Genomic DNA, 12,964 nt, shown 5'->3' with positions numbered 1-12,964 from the left:
CGAGAGCCATCATTACAACACATTAGTCGTTAAGATAACGACACAGCTGTTCTTTGAGAAAAAAAGAAACCCAAATCCTAAAGCACTTGAACTATCACAAAATTATAAGAGAATCATTTTTAAACAGCCATGTTCAAAATTCTAACTGAAACGAAAGGAAGGATTGATCAAAACAAAATACCCCATCACCAACAGCTGCATTCTTTTGCATCTTTAGTAAATTTAATTTTGTTTTGTTTACAGTGAATGAAGAGGTGCAGTGATCACATGAAATCAACACTGAAAGCAATTTTCATTCTTTTCAAGCATGCCTTCTTCCTGACATAATTATGCGTAACGATTTGTTGTGTTCTGCATCTGCAGTAATTATGATTTCATCCTTATCTTTAATCCCCACATCTTTGCTATTCGTTCAAAGATGTGGTCAGCAGCTCCAGAGAGGCAGAAAGGGTAAGGGGCCAGTGATGGCAATGATGCCTATTCTTACTAGTGCCGATGAAAATTCTGATGGTAATAGGGCAAAATACAGCATTCACTGAGTTATATGATGTTAAATGCTAAATAAACTTCACATTAGTCATAAAGCTGAAGCCTGTTTACAAATTCCATTTTTGCCCAAAGTTGCTATTTATTCCCATCAATATTTTAACATCTGTTGGAAAATTTGCCTGCCTATTGTTTGTCTCTGAAGAAAGAAACCATTTTATTATGAGTTGTGTTCCTGTTGTATCTTTGCAGTCAGTTGAGGGACACCTTGTAATGTTCAGTCTGTTCTGCTAGGTTCTTGAGGGCAACTTTGAAACACCTGGAAAAGGGACTTTTTAGCTCTTTTCATGTGTTCTTCCAGAGAGCTGCATGTCTGGGGAAGCGGCCTATCCAACATTAAGGGAGCATGGCCAATAGCACTTTTGTTGTAGATGAATCTTAGTCAAGTAATCTGCATAGACTTGAATTTTCCATCATTATGTAGCTTCCTCCTCAAAGTCATTACCTAGATTGAATGTCCCTTGAGATGAAAGTATGGCTGAGAGGGAGATATGTCTCAATAAATGTGAAATAATGGCAATTCCAAATGAAAAACCCACCTACATTACATCAGTCCTCAGCTGGACCTGATTCTACTCCTGCTGAAATGCCTTGCCTACTGTATAGTGGAACTTGAAAACGTATGAGGAGGTGAATGGAAACAAAACTGCAGTATCCTGTTTAATGAGCAGAAAGGCTGCAATCTGTTTTACCAACTTCCTGCTAAGAAAAGCAAAGGCTCAGTTTGCAAGGTCAGTCAGTTGAAGCTTGCATTTCTGAAAATTAAGGAGTTAGTGATACCAGGCATGTTTGTGGTTAAGAGAAAGTCAATACTCAGCAGACAAAGTAGTATAACTCTTGAAACTCTGTAGAAGTTTGCAAGAAAAGAAGTGTCTATGCAGCACGTTCACGAAGAAGCCTATGTAGAGGACATTCTGAAAACTGCTTAAAACATATGAGAGAAAACAGTTCAGAAAGCATCCTCTGTTAATAAAGACAAGCAGCAATGCAAGCAGGTGATTTCCACCTCTAATTTTTCTGACTTCTGGAATTCAGATATACTGATCACAGTGATGTGGCTCCATCTTTGATATATGCAGAAGTTTGGATGAAGAGAGAACTCAAATGTGAAGATCCAAAATAGTTCTTAAAAGAAAAAAAGGATTTGACTTTTTGAAGGAATGAAGCTATACAGGTTTGCAAAAGTTTAATTGCTTTTCTAGTTACATTCAATTCATTTAGGATTACAGTGATGAAATACCTGACAAAGAACATTAGTTATAGCTAGTCTCCCAACTAATTAACAGCAGTCTACAGTTCTATGACATCATTCATCCTCAGAGGTAAAAAGTGGTTTACAAATGAATTAATAAAACATATGCAGTTAAAAATATTATCTACATTTACTGGTTCGTAAATGGAGGCCTAGAGAGACTAAAGTGATTGCCATGGTAACAAAGGAAATTTGTGTCAAGACCAGAAAAACTATGCAGAATTTTTTTACTGTCTTAAATACCAGTCTCTCTCTTTCTCTCTCTCTCTCTCTTTTTTTTTTTTTCCTTTCATGCCTTTGTATTGTTTCTTTCCCATCACTATGTGAATCTTTCTTGGCTTGTCTCAACTGCTTATTCCACACATATTTGATAGACATCTTCATATTGCTAAGTCTTACATCAACTAACATTTTTTTCAATACATACAATAATATAATTTGATCTTTTGATACTTTTTGTATTTTAAGGTTGCCTTGTAATGAGACGTGGTAAAGAAAATATTACTATTACTGTAAGACATCTTAAAGCAGAAACAGCCTGTGTTCCCAACTGAGATATACATATATCCACAAAGGAGAAGTAATACCAAGGGGGTTATCTTCTAGCACTGAATTAGAATAAAGATATTATTTCTTTGGAGAGGAGCACTGGGTAAAACGCTCTACTATTTTTCTGTAGGTTTTTAACTTTAGAATTGAGGTTCCAGTTGGCATGAACAGACACTGCCCCAGTGAAATCAGTGGCACATAATGAAGTTCTGGTCCAAACCATCCAAGTAAGTTTGTATCCTATATATATTTCTGTGGACAGATGTTTTTCCTTTGCAACCCCACATACAAAATGAATGGCTGGGGAAATTTATTTCCACTGTATGCCAGTCCTGCTCCACATGGGCTCCCAGGCTGACTTGTACATGTCAGCTTTAGCAGCCCTTCTGCCTTTCTGCTCCTCTTAGCTGGGACTGTGGATTACCACCAGCCTAGGTGATTGAAGTGCACATATTTTATTGACAGGAGCAATTGCAATGCAGTTTCATTCAGAAGTGTGAGAGCTGAGTATAGACTGTGAGGGCAAACCACTCCCTTTTCCTCCTTTCAAATACAGATGTGTTACTGTGTTCCAGGTAAATATTTACCAGTCCTTTGCACCTCACATAGACCAGTCATCACAACTCACAAAAAAAATTAAGCCTGGAGAAAAGTACAGAGAAGAGCAACTAGTGAGATTAGGGGAATGGAGAGCCTGCTGTGCAAAAGAAAAAGAAAAAGAAAAAAAAAAAAAGAGAGAGAGCTAATTCCTGCCTAAGAATAAATTGGGTAGATAAACACTGTAGAACGAAAAAGGACTGTTTAAGCTTGAGAAAATAACTGATGGTTTGCATTGCGTGTGCACATTCAGGCTGGCAAATGGAAGGCTTTGAACAATAAGAGGACTGAGTTTCTATTTGTGAGAAACACTCCGTAGCCAATAACTTAGGCTCAGGCGAGGATCTCAGTGAAGTAGTAATTTATTCGCGATTGCAATGGCGGGCGCCCCACAAGCAGGAGAGCGCGCCTACTAGTTCCAAAAATACAGTTTATATACTTTTTGATGACAGGACCCTCCCCTGTTTCCCCACTGGAGTGGGTAATCCAGGTTCACAATCTATCTGATGCTTCACAGACAATGCCTGGCCTTCAGTTGCCGGCCTGTTTTTGAGATGGTAATGTTTTCTCCCCTTATCTGGCTTGACTTAACATAGTGATTTTCACCTGATTGCTCTAAGGAGTCTGGTTGTCTGCATTTTAAGAGGTCACCTGCTGAGCTTTCTTATCACTGTAAGCATATCTCAATACCACATTCCTTCCTTCTATACAATGTAACACTGCAAAAACAACATTTCTTTTCCCACAATTCCCCCTTTTCTCTTTTTATAATTTGTTGATTTTTGCAAAATTTTTTTTCTCTAAGATGTAATTTGGTAGATGTCTTCCTCTTCTTCCCTTTCTTTGCTTTCCATTTCCTCTAATATCATCATCTTATCTGAGTAGGGTGGTGGATCCATGGTCATTTGTTTCAAAAGTGCAGTTTCAATTAACCGCTGGACAAGTCCCCTTACACAGGGGATAATGCAACAACCAATGGCTGTCAAAACTCCTGCTACTACAATCAAGGATGTAAATATGGACACTACCATCCCTTTCCATTTACCAGACCAAGATTCCAACCATCCTGTGATGGAAGTGTCTGTTCCTGAGTTTTCTGCCAATTCATTGGCAAGGGTGGTAAGCCCTTGCAATGCTCTAGTTACTGTGCCATCCGGGGCAGTATTGTTAGGGATAAAAGTACAACAATGGTTGCCCAGCATCACGCACACACCACCTTTCTCCGCAAGAATCATATCTAATGCTATTCTGTTTTCCCAAGCCATTTTGCTGGTGGCATCTAGTTGTTCAGCGATTCCTCTTATCGCATCTCTTGTATAGTTTATGAATCTCTGCTGATTATAATAGATATAATTAATCCAATCCACATTTTTATTAATTGTTACCCACCAGAACAGTGACTCAAACCCTGCAACAATTTGATTCCTGGCTTTATGTTCATCAGGAACTCCTCTAGGCACCCCTATAGAATCTATGTATACTCTATCATCAAATGATATTCCTAAGCCTCTTTTACTTCTTCTGGGTATTTGTGATGTTTCGCTTTCAAATGCCAGGGTGAAGGGTATAGCTAATTGAACAAGTGCACAAGTGCCTCCCCAGTTAGATGGTAGGGTGGACCGTAAGATCTTCCCTCCACAGTACCACCAGAGATCTGCCCTAGGGATCTCAAGTCTTGAATAGTTTCCCATCAAGTCCTCGGTAGCATTCAAGGTCCTCGTGCACAAGGCAAATTCTCCCAGATGCCAGGTAGCACTCACACCCTGCCGTGAGAGGCAAGCTGTATGGTTACCTATAGCTGTGGAGAATACAGGGGAACCCTGATATTGCTATCATGCGAGGAAGGGAATAGCAAAGAGAGAGACTTACAGGCCTCATTTCCCCAGGCAGTCTTTTCTTGGTACAATGCAATCATACATCGCATTCCCTGGGAATCCTTGGTCCACCCCAATGGGCAGGGCACTATCTGGGCAATCAGTCATCCCGAGGCACAAGCATAGCAATTGCTATGGTTGAGACTCTGGACAGTATATTTGACCCATTCTATCCAGGCATTCACATCCCCATACCCTGTTTCAATCTCAAATGTTTGAACTGCCGCATTTCAAAGAGGGCCTCCTGTTTTCTCTCCTGTTTTCTCCTTGAGTTTCTCCCTTTCTCTGATGGCAATAGAGGATCGTTTCCATACAGCTATTCTCAATCTGGCTGTTGGGTCTCTACCAGTTATTTGTTCCCTCTGCTCAATTGTCGTTGGGCATTTAAATCTCCACAAGCTAACACCTCACAAGCATCAAACATGGCAGATTGTGGTACATAACCCTCTGTCACATTCACCCATATTTTTATGGGGTATCCCATCTTACTATTATCTGGTCATGCCTTTTCCAAGTTGCCAATTGACCAAGGCTTTCTCTGAGGCCTATAATCACTAAAAACAAAATTAATAATTGATTTTTCCCTGTCATTATTTTTAAACCTTAGGTTTCCAAATAATTATCAATACAAAGAATAAGATATACACTACTACCATAACAAACCCCCCTTGGGAACACTTCAATTCACTATAGGTCAGTCCTTTCTCTCAATCACAAGTCACACTCATTAGTTACCTGTGAAAATAAAAGGTTAGTTTACAATCGCAAGCTCTTATCCCGCTCAGAGTCCACTATGAGATTTTTCTCTTCGATTTCAGCTTCCAACAAGTCTTCTGTAGGAACAGCTTCCCAGGTACTAGGGTCGACGGATGCCTTCACTCGAGTATAGTGAGTCCAACCTTTTTCCGCAGTTCCTATGGCTGTTTCAGTGGTTAGTGGTACTTGGAAGTGTCCTTCCCATTCGGGCCGGAGTTGATCCTTTCCAGGTCTGAATCAGGACCCAATTTCCCACGGGTCCTGAGAAATGACAAAGAAGAGGACAACCCCAGAACACAGTTCTTAAGAAAACTCTCTTGTTTCGAATTGTGGTATCTCATCCCTTCTGCCCAGATAGGGTAATCCAAACAGCATCTCATACGGTGAAATTCCTATATCGTTTCTTGGTGCTGTTTGAACCTGGAGGAGTGCTAAAAGTAAACATTTTACCCAAGGAAGTTGGGTTTTTAACACTAATTTAGTTAATTGCTTCTTTAATGTCTGGTTCATTCGCTTTGCCTTCCCAGAAGAGTAGGGGTGCCAGGGGGTGTGAAAAGCCCACTCAATCTCTAAGGCCTGCATTAACCCTTGCAGTACTTGTGAAGTGAAATTATTTCCTTGATCTGAATCAATGTTTTCAGCTATCCCATATCTAGGGACTATTTGCTCCGGTGATACCTTAGCCACCGTGTTTGCAGTGGCAGATACAGAGGGGAAAGCTTACACCCATCCAGTCACGTGGTCAATTAGGACAAACAAGTACTTAAATCTCCCTCCTTTACGTAACTCAGTAAAGTCTACCTGTATACTTTGTAAAGGTCGAATCCCTGGCTCCCGTCCCCCTCTAGGTTAGTTACAAATGACCTTTTTATTTGCCTTTTGACATATGGTACATCCTCTGCATATTTGCTTCACTAAAGTGTATATTCCTACACAGACATACTTTCTTAGCACAACATCACACATTGCTTGCATCTCCCAATGACTCTCTTGATGTAAAACATCATATTTGCCTCGTTGGTGCTTTATTCAGCATTTCTCTCCCATCAGGGAGTATCCATTTTCCCTCAGGATTCGTGGCTCCTGATTCCTTAAAGAAATCTCTCTTAAAAACTTTTTAGTTCTTTCTTAGTTTTCAACAATTCCCTGAATCCTCTCTGGATTTATTCTCAGTTTTCCCTCAGACATTAGATGCCTTAAATACCTGACTTCTCTTTCTACGTATTGTAATTTATTTTTCAATACTCCCAAGCCCTGCTTTCCCAGAAAGTTGAATAGCTTGTTAGTAGTTTCTTTCACAACTGTTTTCTCCTGTCCTGACAATAAACGATCATACACATTTTGTAACAGAAATTCCTCCTTGGGAGGTTGGAATTGCTCCAAAATCTGTTCTAGAACTTTGCCCAAATTAATCAGAGGCCCTGTAAACCCCTGAGGTAAAACTGTCCATATGTATTGTTGCTTCCGCCCCCACTTCAGAGTCTTTCCAGTCAGAGGTGAATATATCTTTGCTCTCAGGGCCTGAGAGCACTCCATTAATACCACTGTTATTCCAGTCTAACAATTTACTATTTGAATGCCCAATTTCATCATCAAATCCCTTCCCAACAAGTTAGTCCCTGCCTTGGGTACATACAATAATTGCCCAGAGATCATTTTATCCCCTAGTCTCAGCTTGGTACCCCCCAAAGGTGGCACTGTTACCCCAGCCCCTTCTACCCCCATCACTCGTTAGGGTTTCATTAGTTAATTTAATCCCTGATACTTTACAGGCCAGCAATGACCTAGCTGCCCCTGTGTATTGTGTTTGATGGCAAGGTTCGGGAGGGAGCTGCAGTGGCAGCCCCCATGAGGAGAATCCAGAAACCACCCCGTAGCAGATAAGGGACAATTTCATCCGGCCCCAGAGGGGCCCACCGCTGCCCAGAGCCAAGCTATGAGCAACACAGTCCGTGCCTCTGTGAGAGCACATCCACGAAAACAAACAAACAAACAAAAACCTGCTGCTCAACAGCAGCTGGGAGAGCGAGGAGTGAGAAACCTCCCCGCAGACACCAAAGTCAGCACAGACGGAGGGGGTGGAGGCGCTCCAGGCGCCGGAGCCGAAGCCCCCTGCGGCCTGTGGAGAGGCCCCTGGTGGAGCAGGCTGCCCCCCCCCCCCCGCCCCCCCCTTCTCAATACTTGGGAAACTGACCAAACACCACAGCAAATATACCAAAACTTCTAGACTGTTACTTAGATAATGCCTACATCCTCTTTCCCTGCTCATTCAACTTTCCCAACTCATTCAAAAAAACAGCTCTGTCAAACATTACATACCACACCTTTAACACCTTCAATAACTCTTCTTAACACTTCTTCCTATCTTTCTCCAGCCTGTACTTTCTCCAAAGTCTCAGTCATTAGCCAACTTAATTCCATACCTTTCTCCCTCATCCCATTTTCCTTCTCTCCTCCTTCTTCCACTCAGGATATTCCTACCTGAAGTGGCCAGCCTGCCCACACTTAAAACATCCTATCAAAGCCTGTCCCTGCTAAGATTCAGGCCGCAACACGGGTAGCTTTCCTTGCCTGCCATTCCTTCATCTCTCTTCCCCTCTTTTCCATCCTGGCCCTGACTCCCCCTGAAGATTTTCTTCCTCTTTCTCCAACCCTCTGCCTGACTACCTGCTACACTGTCAATACCATTAGTTTCACTCTCTGCTGTTCCTTCTCATCTCCCCTCTTGACACACACGTTCAGGGCCTCCCACAGGAGGGCCCCCAGTGACTGTTCACTACATCCCCCCCACCTTCTGGAGCATTTTCTGTGCATCTTGCCAGGCTTCAATCACAAAATGAACTTTCAAGAGCCCTTGGGATACCGGGTCCTCAGGATTCATCCCCAAGTACTTTCTCATTCTGACCCCAAGTCTCTCATATGATTTCTGTGTTGCACACTATTATTCTTCCAGCCAGGATCGGCAAGTGGTTATTTCTGCCCTGCCGGTATTACCCCTGGTCCTGGAGGATGAGTTCTTTCCCATTTTTGTATTGCAGCTCTCCTCCTGATCATTCCCATTTCTTTCCCTGTAAACAACATATTTATATACATAATTCCCCCTCCCCAAGAGTATAAGTTAGGTCCTAGGAAACTCCTAACCTCTCTGCTGGTAAGGAGGGGGGGAAGTTCACTTAAGAGGATACACAGATAGTGTTAGTGCTGTTAGTATCAGGGAAGGCAAAATTCTCAGTACCTCTTCTACCTTGTTCTAATTCTTTTACCAGTTTGGGGTACCTCCTGTTCCCAGAGCTAATGTTATCTATAGTTCCTGTCTCTTCTTTCGGAGAAACTGCTACAGCAGCCGCTGCTGCTGCAGCAACTTGGGGGTTATAAGGAGGAGGTAAGTTATCCAGAAGGTCCCATTTATCACTTGTCTCTTCCTTTTTCTTTCCCTCTTTATTCTGATTTTTGCTCAAATTCAAATTTATTCCTTGTATCCAACAAGCTGCATACTCCGATTCTTCTTCCGAAAATGGAAATTTGTTATTAACATAAAAATTTAAGGCCTGACATACCCAATCTTTGTCAGACCCGTATTTTGGCCAAAATACTGCAGTTCCTTTAATTGGTTCTTTCGTCCAGACTGATACACAATATTTAACCATTTTCTTCCTATCTTTTTCCTTAGTTTTGGGGTTATTCTTCCAATTTCTCAACATCCTTCCTAAAGGACAGTCGGGAGGCACTCCCCCAGGGATATCTCCCTGTCCCTTGGAACTCATATTTCCCATTTTTCCTATCCTGGAAAATGGGGGTGTACTGCCAAGCACTTCCCCGTGCAAGGGCTACCGCACACCTATAAGTTACCAGATTCCCTGGTGTACTTCCGAGCACTACCCCGTGCAAGGATTACCGCACACCAAATTTCCCTGGTGTACTGCCAAGCACTACCCCGTGCAAGGCTTACCGCACACCAAATTTCCCTGGTGTACTCCAAGCACTACCCCGTGCAAGGATTACCGCACACCAAATTTCCCTGGTGTACTGCCAAGCACTACCCCGTGCAAGGCTTACCGCACACCAAATTTCCCTGGTGTACTCCAAGCACTACCCCGTGCAAGGATTACCGCACACCAAATTTCCCTGGTGTACTGCCAAGCACTACCCCGTGCAAAGCTTACCGCACACCAAATTTCCCTGGTGTACTCCAAGCACTACCCCGTGCAAGGATTACCGCACACCAAATTTCCCTGGTGTACTGCCAAGCACTACCCCGTGCAAGGCTTACCGCACACCAAAATTCCCTGGTGTACTCCAAGCACTACCCCGTGCAAGGATTACCGCACACCAAATTTCCCTGGTGTACTCCAAGCACTACCCCGTGCAAGGATTACCGCACACCAAATTTCCCTGGTGTACTCCAAGCACTACCCCGTGCAAGGATTACCGCACACCAAATTTCCCTGGTGTACTGCCAAGCACTACCCCGTGCAAGGCTTACCGCACACCAAATTTCCCTGGTGTACTCCAAGCACTACCCCGTGCAAGGATTACCGCACACCAAATTTCCCTGGTGTACTGCCAAGCACTACCCCGTGCAAGGATTACCGCACACCAAATTTCCCTGGTGTACTGCCAAGCACTACCCCGTGCAAGGCTTACCGCACACCAAATTTCCCTGGTGTACTGCCAAGCACTACCCCGTGCAAGGATTACCGCACACCAAATTTCCCTGGTGTACTGCCAAGCACTACCCCGTGCAAGGCTTACCGCACACCAAAATTCCCTGGTGTACTCCAAGCACTACCCCGTGCAAGGATTACCGCACACCAAATTTCCCTGGTGTACTCCAAGCACTACCCCGTGCAAGGATTACCGCACACCAAATTTCCCTGGTGTACTGCCAAGCACTACCCCGTGCAAGGCTTACCGCACACCAAATTTCCCTGGTGTACTCCAAGCACTACCCCGTGCAAGGATTACCGCACACCAAATTTCCCTGGTGTACTCCAAGCACTACCCCGTGCAAGGATTACCGCACACCAAATTTCCCTGGTGTACTGCCAAGCACTACCCCGTGCAAGGCTTACCGCACACCAAATTTCCCTGGTGTACTCCAAGCACTACCCCGTGCAAGGATTACCGCACACCAAATTTCCCTGGTGTACTGCCAAGCACTACCCCGTGCAAGGATTACCGCACACCAAATTTCCCTGGTGTACTGCCAAGCACTACCCCGTGCAAGGCTTACCGCACACCAAATTTCCCTGGTGTACTGCCAAGCACTACCCCGTGCAAGGATTACCGCACACCAAATTTCCCTGGTGTACTGCCAAGCACTACCCCGTGCAAGGCTTACCGCACACCAAAATTCCCTGGTGTACTCCAAGCACTACCCCGTGCAAGGATTACCGCACACCAAATTTCCCTGGTGTACTCCAAGCACTACCCCGTGCAAGGATTACCGCACACCAAATTTCCCTGGTGTACTGCCAAGCACTACCCCGTGCAAGGCTTACCGCACACCAAATTTCCCTGGTGTACTCCAAGCACTACCCCGTGCAAGGATTACCGCACACCAAATTTCCCTGGTGTACTGCCAAGCACTACCCCGTGCAAGGCTTACCGCACACCAAATTTCCCTGGTGTACTGCCAAGCACTACCCCGTGCAAGGCTTACCGCACACCAAATTTCCCTGGTGTACTGCCAAGCACTACCCCGTGCAAGGATTACCGCACACCAAATTTCCCTGGTGTACTGCCAAGCACTACCCCGTGCAAGGCTTACCGCACACCAAAATTCCCTGGTGTACTCCAAGCACTACCCCGTGCAAGGATTACCGCACACCAAATTTCCCTGGTGTACTCCAAGCACTACCCCGTGCAAGGATTACCGCACACCAAATTTCCCTGGTGTACTGCCAAGCACTACCCCGTGCAAGGCTTACCGCACACCAAATTTCCCTGGTGTACTCCAAGCACTACCCCGTGCAAGGATTACCGCACACCAAATTTCCCTGGTGTACTCCAAGCACTACCCCGTGCAAGGCTTACCGCACACCAAAATTCCCTGGTGTACTCCAAGCACTACCCCGTGCAAGGCTTACCGCACACCAAAATTCCCTGGTGTACTCCAAGCACTACCCCGTGCAAGGATTACCGCACACCAAATTTCCCTGGTGTACTGCCAAGCACTACCCCGTGCAAGGATTACCGCACACCAAATTTCCCTGGTGTACTCCAAGCACTACCCCGTGCAAGGCTTACCGCACACCAAAATTCCCTGGTGTACTCCAAGCACTACCCCGTGCAAGGATTACCGCACACCAAATTTCCCGAGACTCTTCCTTTCTCTCCCTTATCTCACGCTTCGTCCGTCTCCGGCCGCGCCCCTCGCGGAGCTGCGGAACCGCGGATCAGGACTCCACACTCGCTCCGTACAAAAGTACGTCTCAATCACACATCACACAGAGTCTCACCCGACCCCCAAGGCAATACTTAAGATTTCTTACCTTGGTCTGTGCACAGAGTTACCGGATCAATTCTTAAAACCCTGAGTGCCTACCTTCTTCCTTTTCCCCAATACTTCACGGATCCTGCCCCTTTAATCAGTCTCGGGCCCTCTGTCAGCTCTCCGCAGAGCCGCCACCGTCGATGCACAGGACCGCTGAAATCAGCGGGGCATGCCTTCCTGCTGCTGCGGCGGTGGGGCTCCCCGGTAGGTGACTGGATCCCGGACGAGCCCCCAAATTGTGAGAAACACTCCGTAGCCAATAACTTAGGCTCAGGCGAGGATCTCAGTGAAGTAGTAATTTATTCGCGATTGCAATGGCGGGCGCCCCACAAGCAGGAGAGCGCGCCTACTAGTTCCAAAAATACAGTTTATATACTTTTTGATGACAGGACCCTCCCCTGTTTCCCCACTGGAGTGGGTAATCCAGGTTCACAATCTATCTGATGCTTCACAGACAATGCCTGGCCTTCAGTTGCCGGCCTGTTTTTGAGATGGTAATGTTTTCTCCCCTTATCTGGCTTGACTTAACATAGTGATTTTCACCTGATTGCTCTAAGGAGTCTGGTTGTCTGCATTTTAAGAGGTCACCTGCTGAGCTTTCTTATCACTGTAAGCATATCTCAATACCACATTCCTTCCTTCTATACAATGTAACACTGCAAAAACAACATTTCTTTTCCCACATATTTCACATATGAGGGGGGGAAAAAACTACTGCACTGGAGTTTTTTGAACACAATAGAGCTTGATCAGTCCATGACTTAGTTGCATGCAGTAGCAGAGGAGGAACAATCCCTGCTAGGACTGTGTTTCTTTGAAATATAACAGCTCTGTTGCAAGGGTCAGGGATAATTAACTCAACACTGTGGAAGCATCTCACACAGTGGAACGTGT

The 12,964-nt window shown here is 44.7% G+C and overlaps 1 long non-coding RNA gene across 1 annotated transcript; it reads right to left on the bottom strand.

Annotated features, from left to right (window-relative positions):
• Positions 1-3,288: 3,288 nt before the first annotated feature.
• Positions 3,289-12,755, bottom strand: LOC310905434. Its single transcript, XR_014589041.1, has 2 exons — positions 12,069-12,755; positions 3,289-6,005 (listed from the first exon to the last, which is right to left on the bottom strand). It is a non-coding gene; the product is annotated as an uncharacterized lncRNA (long non-coding RNA).
• Between the last annotated feature and the right edge of the window lie 209 nt (positions 12,756-12,964).

Source organism: Anser anser (genome assembly GCF_964211835.1).
Source record: "Anser anser genome assembly, chromosome: 11".
In the NCBI taxonomy this organism is placed as follows: Eukaryota; Metazoa; Chordata; class Aves; order Anseriformes; family Anatidae; genus Anser; species Anser anser.
Note: the sequence above shows the minus strand (reverse complement) of the source record. Positions and strands in the feature narration are given on the sequence as shown.